The following is a 12,666-nucleotide window of genomic DNA, read 5'->3' as shown; positions in this document are numbered from 1 at the left end:
AAACTTCCTCTATATCCTTCTAAATGTTTGTCGTTATTACTGCATTTACAGTATGGTACTAAAATAACATGAATGATAAATGGGTACAGAAGTAGCAGCAGGGCCGGACTGGCCATCTGGCAATTCTGGCAAATGCCAGAAGGGCCTGGCTGGTCTTGGGCCACTTTGGCTGCTACATTGTTTTCAGGATATGCATCCTCAAGATGCCCACACTGTTTGCAGTTGTGACACAGCACAAAATTGCTGGCTTCATCACTTACCCAAGCATGCCACGGGCATCCCTTTTTTTGCGACCTGCTGAGGCCGGCACCTACAGGGTAACGTGAAAAAGTGTAAAGGTTGCACCATGAATTACCAAGAAGGATAACTCTAGAACAGTGAAACTGCATTACTGCCATAGAAAATGGGACAAAAGGAAAAAAAAACAATCTAGTGTATATATGAATTTTTCCTCTGAAAAATTGCTGTGAAAAGTACAGTAAAAAAAAAGGTACTTAGTGCATAGATTGGCCAATATATGTGAGCCCAATTGCCACGTTAAGGCGTCCTTCATAGTTGGGTCCCTGTCCTCACTCATATGTCACCTCTCCTGGACAAAGAAGCCTACAATTTATGGGGCAGGAATGGACCTGCTAACTACTTAAAATCACCTGTGGCTGATGGGAGTGCTAGTGCACATGTCCATAAAGGGTTTGATACAAATAGAGAAAAAGACCAGTGCATCCAATCTAGTGTGAACAGGTGCCAACCAAGAAGGCATATAACTTGAAAAACTATAAAGATTGCACCGTGATTTACCAAGAATAATTACTGTAGAACATTGAAACTGCATTACTGCCATAAAAAATTAGAAAAATGGGAAAAAAGGAAAAAAAAAGTGCTATGTAGTGTGTATATATGAACTATTTATCTGCAAAATTGCTATGGAATGTACAGTAAAAAGGGTTCTTAGCTCATAGATTGGCCAATATACAGTATGTGAGCCCAACTGCCATGTCAAGGCATCCTTTAAAGGTGGGTCCCTGTGCTGATATGTCACCTCTCCTGGGCAAAAAAGCAAAATCTCTAATGGGGCCCCCAATTATTGCAAGTCTTTAATATCATTAGTCTTGTATATAGACCAAAGGGACATTTGGGCCCCCTAGGCTCCAGGGCCTGGTTGCGATTGCAACCCTTGCACCTACTGTAGTTTCACCCCTGATCATTTTTAGTATGTGATTCGCATACATGCAGTTAGGTGCTGACTAGATGTGCAGGGGCTCGCTCAATACAGGAGAAATTAGCAAAGCCATGACGGCCCGCTCTCAATGCCGGGATCAGAGAATCTTCACAGTGAACGCTATGAGGATTCAGCAGTCTGAAGTTACATAGACTTTAACTTCAACCCCTTTAGCAATCAACATGGTGGTATTATAACTGTATAAGCAGGTAATATTTGGTTATAGTTTATTGGTATTTTTCTGTAATATTGCAATATTATTATTTTGATATTATAATTATTTAATCTTATATAGCAATATTATTGGTATTTTTAGAAATAATGGTCTTGTAATAAATCTTGATATCCTCCAGGCAGGGTAATATTAGTAATATTTCCCCATCTAGGGTTCGGAGGGCAGGGACAGCATGGGCCTGTGTGATTTCAAATGCCAGGGCTGAATTTCAGTCCCAGTCCATCCCTGAGTAGCAGCTACAGAGATAATGCATACAGGACAGCTGCCATTCACAGTATTGGTAGTTGAATTTTACCAGCCTCTCATCTAACAGGACAAATACTGGTAATCAATGCATGTAGAAGTCTGTCTGTAGAAGTATGACTCGGGGTTTGTCACAAAGAGTTTTTGACTTAGATATTGGTGCATAATCAGCTTGAAAATGAATGTAAATGCACTTAAACTATTAACTCTAACTTACCCTACAGTCAATCTATATGTATACAGTTGCATGAAAAAGGTGTTTGCCCCTTCTTGATTTCCTACTGTTTTGCATGTTTGTCATACTTAAATATTTCATATAGCCAAACAAAGTTAAATATTAGATAAAGATAACACAAGTAAACACAAAATTAAGTTTTTAAATGAAGGTCTTTTATTATTAAGGAAAAAATAAATCCAAACCTAATGCGCCCTGTGTGAAAAAGTGATTGCCCCTCCCCCTTAAAACATAAATTAACTGTGATTTATCACATCTTTTGGAAAACTGAGTTCAAATTAACTTGCTACACCTGTTCCCAATTAAAAAATCACTTAAATAGGACCTTCCGGACAAAGTGAAGTAGACCAAAAGATCCTCAAAAGCTAGACATCATGCCGTGATCCAAAGAAATTCTGAAACAAATGAGCAACATAGTAACAGATCTATCAGTATTGAAAAGGTTATAAAGCCATTTCTAAAGCTTTGGGACTCCAGCAAACCACAGTGAGCCATCATCCACAAATGGCGAAAACAAGGAACAGTGGTGAACCTTCCCAGGAGTGGCCAGCTGACCAAATTTACCCTATAAGTGCAGTGACGACTCACCCAAGAAGTCACAAAAGAACCCACAACAACCTCCAAATAACTGACGGCCTCACTTGCCTCAGTTATGGTCAGTGTTCATGACTCCATCATAACAAAGAGACTGGGCAAAAATGGCCTTCATGGCAGAGTTCCAAGACGAAAACCACTGCTGTGCAATAAGAACATAAAGGCTCATATCTCAGTTTTTCCAGAAAACATCTTGATAATCCTCAAGACTTTTGGGAGAATACTCTGTGGACTGACAAGACAAATGTTGATCTTTTTGGAAGGAGTATGTCCCATTATATCTGGCGTAGAAGTAACAGCATTTCAAAAAAGAACGTCATCCCAACAGTAAAATATGTTGGTGGTAATGTGATGTTCTGGGGCTGTTTTGCTGCTACCGGACATGGAAGACTTGCTGTGGTAAATAAAACCATGAATTCTGCTGTCTACCAAAAAACCTGAAAGAGAATGTCCGGCCATCTGTTTGTGACTTCATGCTGAAGCGCACTTGGGTTATGCAGCAGGACAATGATCCAAAACATGCCAGTAAGTCAGCCTCTGAATGTCTTAAGAAAAACAAAATGAAGACTTTGGAGTGGCCTAGTCAAAGTCCTAACCTTAATCTGATTGAGATGCTGTGGCATGACATTAAAAAGGCAGTTCATACTCAGAAACCCTTCAATATGGCTGAATTACAACAATTCTGCAAAGATGAGTAGGCCAAAATTCCTCCAGAGTGTTGTAAAAGACGCATTGCCAGTTAGCGCAAACGCTTGATTGCACTTTTTGCTGCTACGGGTGACACAACCAGTTATTAGGTTTAGGGGGCAATCATTATTTCACATATGACCCTGTAGGTTTGGATTTCTTTTTCCCTTAATAATAAAGACCTTAATTTAAAAACGGCATTTTGTGTTTACTTGTGTTATTTTTGTCTATTATTTAAAGTTGTTTGGTGACCTGAAACATTTACATGGGACATACATGCAAAACAATAGGAAATCAGGAAGGGGGCAAACACCTTTTTTACTTATAACACTACAGTGGCATGTAAAAGTTTGGGCACCCCATGTCAAAATTATTGTTATTGTGAACAGTTAAGCAAGTTGAAGATTAAATGATCTCTAATAAAAGGCCTAAAATTAAAGATAATGCATATTCTTTGTAGTTTAGGCAAAATTTGTATAAATTTTTTCTTTTACATTTTAAAATTTTAAAAAAGGAAAATCGGCTGATGCAAAAGTTTGGGCACCTTGCATGGTTAACACTTAGTAGCACCCCTTTTTGAAAGTATCACGGCTTGTTAATTCTTTTTGTATCCAGACAAGAGTGTTTGAATTCTTGTTTGAGGGATTTTCATCCATTCTTCCTTGGAAAATTCTTCCTATTCTATGAGATTCCTGGGTCGTCTTGCACGCACTGCTATTTTGATGTCTTGCCACAGATTTTTAATGATGTTCAGATCAGGAAACTGTGAGGGCCATTGTAAAACCTTCAGCCTGGGCCTTTTGAGGTAGTCTATTGTGAATTTTGATGTGTGGCTTAGGATCATTATCAATTTGTAGAAGCCATTCTCTTTTCAACTTCAGCTTTTTTACAGATGGTGTTATGTTTGCTTGAAGAATTTGTTGAAATTTCATTGAATACATTTTTCTCTCTACTTATGCAATGTGTTCCTTGCCGTTGGCTGCAACACAACCGCAAAGCATGATTGATCCAATCCTATGCTTAATGGTTGGCGAGATGTTCTTTTCCTGAGATTCTGTGCTCTTTTTTTTTTTTCCACACAAACTTTTGATCATTGTGGCAAAAGAGCTCTATTTTAACCTCATCTGTCCACAGGACTTGTTTCCAAAATGCAGGCTTATTTAGATACTTCTGATGCTGAATATTGTGGTGCAGATGCAGGAGAGGTTTTCTTCTGATGACTCTTCTATGAAGTATAAATTTTATTGGATACGTTTAAAACACCGTCAATTCACACCACTAAAACCAACAAAAACACTGAAAAAACACAAACTCATCCACTTGGATGTTGTTAGGAGTCCCTGGTGTGGTGCCTATGCTTTCACCTTCCTGACTGTGGAGGTTGGCACCCTAGGGGGAAGCGTTATGGCACCCCCGCTCAACGATGATTGCCCCTACGGTCTCTAGATATGTCCTACAGTCACTAAAAGATCCCCCTCCCAAGATAAGTAGATAATGGAACCCCTATTTCTAGACATATAACACTCCTACACCTAAGGATACCCTAGTCCCCAAAGTGATTTTAAAAGCATTTAGAGAACACATATGGCATTGATGACAGTCAGAGATGATTTGAATAATTATGGTCAATATCTTATCCAAAAATCACCATCCATAAACCATGAAAATGAGTATATTTGTTTAAAAGATGGATACCCATCTAAGGTGTATGTAAAAAATGATGAAAATAACACACACCTTTGTCCAATTAATATCCTCACATAAGAACAGCCACGAAACCCAATTGTTTCCTATATCCTATCATAACAGTGTGTGAAAACACAAATGATTTACATGAACGGTAATTGTGAAGGAAAGGCTCAATTGTGTAGACCATAGTACCATGCTTCCCAATCTTATAATTAACAAGTAGATATAAATCCCCAAATAGTTTCATCAAAGGTGCACTTTGGCATGATAAATCCCAGATGATCAACCTATAAGCCATAAAGCTCCTCCTCCAATATCCGCTAATTTTCATGAGGACTGCCATATATATCGCCATCAAAAGATCATGGCATAAAGGTAAACATGGTACTTATATGACGAAATGCCACCCGCCGTCTCCGCCTCAACGCGTTTCGCCCCTCTGGCACATCAGGAGGCCTGATATAACAGCATGTGTCTTGATAAGTTGTGATGTGTTTGCACCGATCTACTAACCTCCATTTAAATATCCCGCTGTATCGCATATGGCACCATCCCCCTTCATGTATGATAGACTGGAAATCCGCACATACCAGTGCGTTGTGGGTAAATCTCTACTGCGCATACTCTGCATGGAGCGCACAGCCATTCTTTTGCCCACAAAAACAGCTTACATCTCAATGCTTTTATATTATCAAACATCACTGTAATCATCTGCTTTGGGCCCTGGAGCTTCAAGTTGAGTGCGTTGAGGTGTTCTGTGACATCTGTTAGAAACGCTAAAGGTACCTTCCCACGAAACGACATCGCTAGCGATCCGTGACGTTGCAGCGTCCTCGCTAGCTATATCGTTTCGTTTGACACGCAGCAGCGATCAGGATCCTGCTGTGATGTCGCTGGTCGCTGAATAAAGTCCAGAACTTTATTTGGTCGTCCGATCGCTGTGTATCGTTGTGTTTGAAAGCAAAAGCAACGATACCAGCGATGTTTTACACTGGTAACCAGGGTAAACATCGGGTTACCAAGCGCAGGGCCGCGCTTAGTAACCCGATGTTTACCCTGGTTACCAGCGTAAAAGTAAAAAAAACAAACAGTACATGCTCACCTGCGCGTCCCCCAGCCTCTGCTTCCTGACACTGACTGAGCGCCGGCCCTAAAGTGAAAGTGAAAGCACAGCGGTGACGTCACCGCTGTGCTGTTAGGGCCGGAGCTCAGTCAGTGTCAGGAAGCAGACGCTGGGGGACGCGCAGGTGAGCATGTACTGTTTGTTTTTTTTACTTTTACGCTGGTAACCAGGGTAAACATCGGGTTACTAAGCGTGGCCCTGCGCTTAGCAACCCGATGTTTACCCTGGTTACCCGGGGGCCTCGGCATCGTTGGTCGCTGGAGAGCTGTCTGTGTGACAGCTCTCCAGCGATCAAACAGCGACGCTGCAGCGATCGGCATCGTTGTCGCTATCGCTGCAGCATCGCTTCGTGTGAAGGTACCTTAAGACAGATAGAAAAGCTGGGTCAGAAAGTTGGAAAGCGTCATTATCTTTCAGTGCCATAAAAAGCGCTATCTCCTGTCTCAAAGCAAAAAATCTTTTCAACACTCTTCCCCGTCTCAACCAACTGACCTCGGTATGATATCCTTATTCACTGGCCATATCAGACAAGAAAGAAGTGAACTACCTATGGTTAAGACCTCTTGCCCGTATAAAGTTAACAGTCTTAACCACAAAGTCCATAACATCTTTCATTTGTACACTTTTTCCGCACAGCGCTTCCTGATGCAAAATGCAGTGTATTGCACTGAAAGGACCTGACAATGAAAGCTGGTTTTGTTTTGCTTTCAATAAACCCCCAAAACACCAGTTTTCAGAACACATTGCTGGAGCACCGTCCTTGACCACAGACACCAGTTTATCCCATGGCAGTCCTGCTGTGTTAATGCAGTCTTCAAGTTCTTTAAAAATGTCACGAATGGTCGCTGTGCCTCTCTCCTTGGTTATGTTTAGGTTTTCATCAACCCCACGAATGACCACAGCACAGTATGAAGTATCTGTTACCCCGGTGCTCTCGTCAAGTGCTAAGGAAAATGCTTCAAAACTTTGCGCTGCTGTAATCAGTTGCTGATGAACGTCACTAGCAGATTCAGTGATTCTACTAGCAACAGTATTTGCCGACAAGCTTAGGCTACGTTCACATTTGCGGTCAGCGCCGCAGCGTCGGGCGCCGCAGCGTCGCCGCATGCGTCATGCGCCCCTATATTTAACATGGGGGCGCATGGACATGCGTTGTGCTGCGTTTTGCGCCGCATGGCCGCAAGCGTTGGACGCAAGAAACGCTTCAAGTTGCATTTTTTTTGCATCCAACTTTCGGCCAAAAAGGACGCATGCGGCGCAAAGCGCAGCGTTTTAGCGTGCGTTTTGCCGCGTTTTTGTTTGCGTTGTGCGCTGCGGCGCCGACGCTGCGGCGCACAACGCAAATGTGAATGTAGCCTAATACCTTCGAACTGTTTCTTTTTGTCTGGACAAATAATTTCACTTGCTTTTATAAAACAGTCTTTAATGAACTGACCCTCAGTAAACGGTCTTGAATGTTTTGCTATCATGTTACTAAGTACAAAACTGATTTTTCGCTGTTTTCTAAAGGGGTTGTCCACTACTTTCAATTAACCCCCCAATGTATCCCCCGGGGCCCCTGATGAATTGTGTAAATACCTTCCGTTGCCGTTTTCGCCTGTGAGCGGCACTATGCTGGCGGCTGAGTCCGGGTCACGTGACCCCCAGGTTGCAGCCGCCGCTTATTTCCGCCGACTTCACATCAATTTCCAGACTCTGGAAATTGATGTGACGTCATGAGCAGGCGTGACCCAGCCGCCACAGACAGCAGTCACTCATCAAGAGTGACTGGGCTGTGGGCGGTGCTGGGGGCTGCCTGCGGGGCTGTGCTGGGGGCGGGTGGGGCTAGGTAGTAGGCAGGGATGTGAACTCTGTGTTCTGGGATGGGCGGGCGCGGGGGAGTCTGCGGGATGTGCAGTGGTGCCGGCCCCGGGATGTGCCGTGGTGCCGGCATGTGCCGGTGCCTGCGCCTGGATGTGCTGTGGTGCCGGCATGTGCCGGTGCCTGCGCCGGGATGTGCCGTGGTGCTGGTATGTGCTGGAGCTGGGATGTGCCGGTATGTGCTGGCGCCGGGATGTGCCGGTGCCTGCGCCGGGATGTGTCGGCACCGGGATTTGCTATGGGGCTGCGCCGGGCTGTGCGGTGGGTCCGCTGGCCCTGCTGGGGACTGCGGCGGGCGGGCGTCATTGCTGGGTGTCTCTGTGTGCAGGCATTGTCCGATGGGACTACAAGTCCCATCGGGCTCTGCCTGCTACAGTGACAGTGAGTGACACATTAGCCAATGATGGGACAGTAGTGGTCCCATCATCCGGCTAATGTGTTCAATGTTAAAAAAAAACAAAAAAAAACACAACACATACAAGACATACAGACATACAGTACATACAGACATACATCATACACCATGTGACATGCAACATGTAACACGCAACATGTGACAACATGCGACATGTGACTTAATTCAACATGCGACGCCATGCGACATGTGACAACATGTGACAACATGTTACATGCAACATGTGACAACGTGTCGACATGCGACGACATGTCACATGCAACATGCGACGACATACAACGGCATGCGACATGTGACAACATACGACGACATGGGACATGCGACAACATGGGACATGTGACATGCGACAACATGGGACATGCGTCATGGGACATGCGGCGACATGCGACAACATGGGACATGCGACAAGCGACAACATGCGACATGGGACATGCGACGACATGCGACATGGGACATGCGACAACATGGGACATGCGACAACATGTGACATGCAACATACAGTATATACATCATACAGACATACAGTACATATAGCATAGAGTACATACTCACCATCACTTGTCACTTTGTTCCCGAAGCCATTGTCACCTGTAAAAAAATATTAAAATAATAAACAAACACTATATTCCCTGATCCGCAGAAATCCAATTAAAACGAGTGTCCCTCGACGATCTCCCATGGAGAGCAGGAGCATCAGCTGATGCGACCGCTCTCCAGGGGCTCCGGGAATACAATGATGGAAGGTATCCTTCCACAATGTATTCCTCACAATGTATTCCTATGCCCCTGTGAGAAAATAGTCCCTAGTCTCACTTTATGCCATTGCTGTGTGAGAAATTTTCCCAGGCAGCAATTGCCATAAAGTGAGACTTTGTCCTAAGGTAACCTCTCAGTGATGCACTGCAGGAGCCATTGTCTCCTATCAGTGTGTCACTGAAGGTCCTATAGAGCAGTGATATCACCCGATGTCACTGTTCTATAGGGGAGATCGTCGTGGGACACGTTATTAATTGGTCCACGGCGGACAGGTAGTATACGGTTTATTATTTTACTTTTTTGCAGGCGCTGAAGTATGGTAAGTATGGTTAAATGAGGAATATTAAAATACTTTTTTCCTAATGTGTGTGTGTGTTTTATTAACCCTTTATTAGTATTGGATTAATAATGGATAGGCGTCTTATTGACGCCTCTCCGTTATTAACCCGGCTTAATGTCACCTTACAATAGCAAGGTGACATTACCCCCTTATTACCCCATATCCCACCGCTACACAGGAGTGGGAAGAGAGGGGCTAAGTGCCGGAATTGGCGCATCTTACGGGTGGCTACGGACTGGTATTTGTAGCCAGGGGGGGGGACAATATCCATGGCCCCTCTCTAGGCTATGAATATCAGCCCGCAGCTGTCTGCGTAGCCTTTCTGGCTATAAAATATAGGGTGACCCCACGTCATTTTTTTGGGGGGTCCCCCTATTTAATAGCCAGTAAAGGCTACGCAGACAGCTGCAGGCTGATATTCATAGGCTACAAATACGACGGACAAAAAAACGTTCACTTGAACGTTTTTTCGTGCCAACGGTCCGCCAAAACACGACGGATCTGTTGCACGACGGATGCGACGTGTGGCCATCCGTCGCGATCCTTCGCTAATACAAGTCTATGGGTAAAGAACGCATCCTGCGAGCACATTTGCAGGATCTGTTTTTTTCCCAAAAAGACGGATTGCTAAAAACGCAAGTGTGAAAGTAGCCTTAAGGTACCTTCACACTAAACAACTTTCCAACGAGAACGACAACGATCCGTGACGCTGCAGCGTCCTGGATAGCGATCTCGTTGAGTTTGACACACAGCAGCGATCTGTATCCCGCTGTTATATCGCTGGTCGGAGCTAGAAGTCCAGAACTTTATTTGGTCGCTAGATCAGCGTATATCGTCATGTTTGACAGCAAAAGCAACGATGTCAGCAATGTTTTTACATGGAGCGTGAACGATAAGTGGGTCGCCGTTACGTCACTGGATCGCTCCTGCATCGTTCTGGAGCTGCTGTGTTTGACGTCTCTACAGCGACCTAACAGCGACGCTCCAGCGATCTAGTTTAGGTCGGATCGTTGTCTATATCGCTGGAGCATCGCTTAGTGTAACGGTACCTTAAGACAGAAAAAGTCCTAGCTCTGCAAACCAAAAAACCTAACTTGGTCCGTGCGGATCTCCCAAGACCACTGGGGCCCTTCCCGCTTTCAAACGACTCTCGGAGGTAGTGGAAGGGGGATTACGGAAACTGGTACCACGGAAGAACCAGATAATTCACTGCAACGGTTTTTGGATCTCTAGGCCGAACTATGAACTCTAGTACATTGGCGTTCAGTCTGGACGTCATCCGATCTACATCTGGAGTGCCTCAGAGAAGGCAGATCTGATAGAAGACTTCCGAGAGAGGTTCCCACTCACTTGAGGCGCGACCCAGACAGCTGAAGCAGTCTGCTGTCCAGAGGTCTACGCCTGGGATGTGTACTGCCGAGATCACCTAATGATAGATCTTGGCCCATCAGAGAATGTGAGGCACCTCATCCATGATGCCTGACCGTGGTTACCTGTTGGAAGATTGACGTATGGAACAGCCGTGGCATTATCCGATTGAATTCAGATGGGAGACCCACCAGAAAGCAGAGGACCTGCTGTAGCACTAGCCGTATCGTTCGGATCCCGAGAACAACGATCGTGAGAAGGCGGCTGTCAACGGCAGTTACTAATAATCATTGAACTCGAAGGATCTCTCCCGGATGAGGAAGGAGCTCAGAGACTATCCTCTGAAAGCCTATGTGACGTACCGAAAACGAGCGAAGCGAAGGAAAACAGCTTCCATTGCTGTCACCATTTTTTCTCATGACCCTCCCAGCAATCGAATGAAATGAGGTTATGAGAGGTCAAGTAAGAGAGTTCTGAGTTGAAGAGCCACGGCCTTGTCTCAAGGAAGAATTACCAACCCCCTGGAAGTGTCCAGGATCATCCTTAAAAAGGATATCTGCTGGGCTGTAAAAGAGGAAAAACTTGTCTAGATGAAGCTGCCAATCCAGGTGAGAGGGTATAGCAATTGATATAGATGACTCAGTGTAGTCCTGGAAGAGTGGCTAGAAAGTCGACCTGACAGGGCAGGACGACCACGCCTCTAGGGTGCAAGAGGAACATGACAGCCGTCATGACCCTTGCGAACACTCAGGGTGCGGTAGCAAGGCCGAAGGACCAGGTTGTGACTTGAAAATGCAGTTTGCGAATGGAAAAGCGAAAAAGAGGGGAAAATAGGAACGTGAAAGTAAGCATCCCGAATGTCGGTGGATGCCAGAAACTCCACCCTTTTCCGTTGAAGAAATAGCTGAGCGGAGAAACTCCCTCCGAAGAAGGAGGACCTTGTCAAGCTTGGTAGAAGTTTGAGGTCCAGGATTAGTCTTACTTTTCGGTCCCTCTTTTTGGATCCAAGATCCCTTAGATCTAGACAGTCCTGGAAAACTCTTCCACTACTGGTTGTCTATAGGAAACATGTGACCCTAGGTAGTGCTGGTTGTCTATAGGAAACATGTGATCCTAGGGAGTGATGTTAGAGGCGTTTTTGAACGCAGAGTACACTTCCATTCTCTGAGCTATAATGCCCTTCTGGATGTAATGGTATTTGCTGCTGACAGCGCCGCGCAACTAGCCGCATCCGAGAGGCGTGAAACGGCTAGTCTCCTGCTCAAGAAAATTGATTGACCAGCTGTACTGTCTTCGGGAAAAGGTTACTGTTGTGAATCAAAGTAGTAAAGGTCTTCGACCAGGAGACCATTGCTCTAGCAACCCAAGGGGTGGTTAAGGAGAGCACTAAACCCGAGGCTGCAAGACGGAATGAATCAGATCTGCTATCTGATAGTCCGTAGTAATTTTAATTGATAACCCCTCGGGCATGAATACTGGTAGGTATGCCACAGGAGATTTTCCCCGATTAATCTGCCAAGTGGCAGAATGACCAGCTGCATCCAGAAGGTCAGAAAAAGCAGTCTCTTGCAACCTCCGCTCTCTTTTGATAGTGCGGAGTTAAAATGATGAACCCTTGATCCACCACCCTCTTAACAGGGAAGTGGAGAGGGATCGTCCGCCTTCTTGCTTCCTCTGCTAAATTGTGGTTATGCAGAGGGGAGTGCTTGGATGCCAAAAGAGGGGTGCCATTGTACATCCACAGAGTTCAGGTCTCCGGGTAGACAGGACTGGTTCCGGTGTTAGGTCTGGCTGCAGAAGAGTATACATGGAGGAGACACTCCATGTGCTCGTCTATTGATGGTGTGGGGAGATCGGTGCCCTTTAAAAGGACCCGTCGCCCCTAAGAATCAGACCAGATAT

At 44.9% G+C, this 12,666-nt stretch overlaps 1 protein-coding gene across 1 annotated transcript in view; it reads left to right on the top strand.

Annotated features, from left to right (window-relative positions):
• The window catches only part of PM20D1 (peptidase M20 domain containing 1), a 189,067-nt gene that overhangs the window by 46,600 nt on the left and 129,801 nt on the right, over positions 1–12,666 (top strand). The gene's annotated exons all lie outside the window — the stretch shown is intronic.

Source organism: Ranitomeya variabilis, chromosome 3 (genome assembly GCF_051348905.1).
Source record: "Ranitomeya variabilis isolate aRanVar5 chromosome 3, aRanVar5.hap1, whole genome shotgun sequence".
NCBI lineage: Eukaryota > Metazoa > Chordata > Amphibia > Anura > Dendrobatidae > Ranitomeya > Ranitomeya variabilis.
This window is presented reverse-complemented; position numbering and strand designations above follow the sequence as displayed.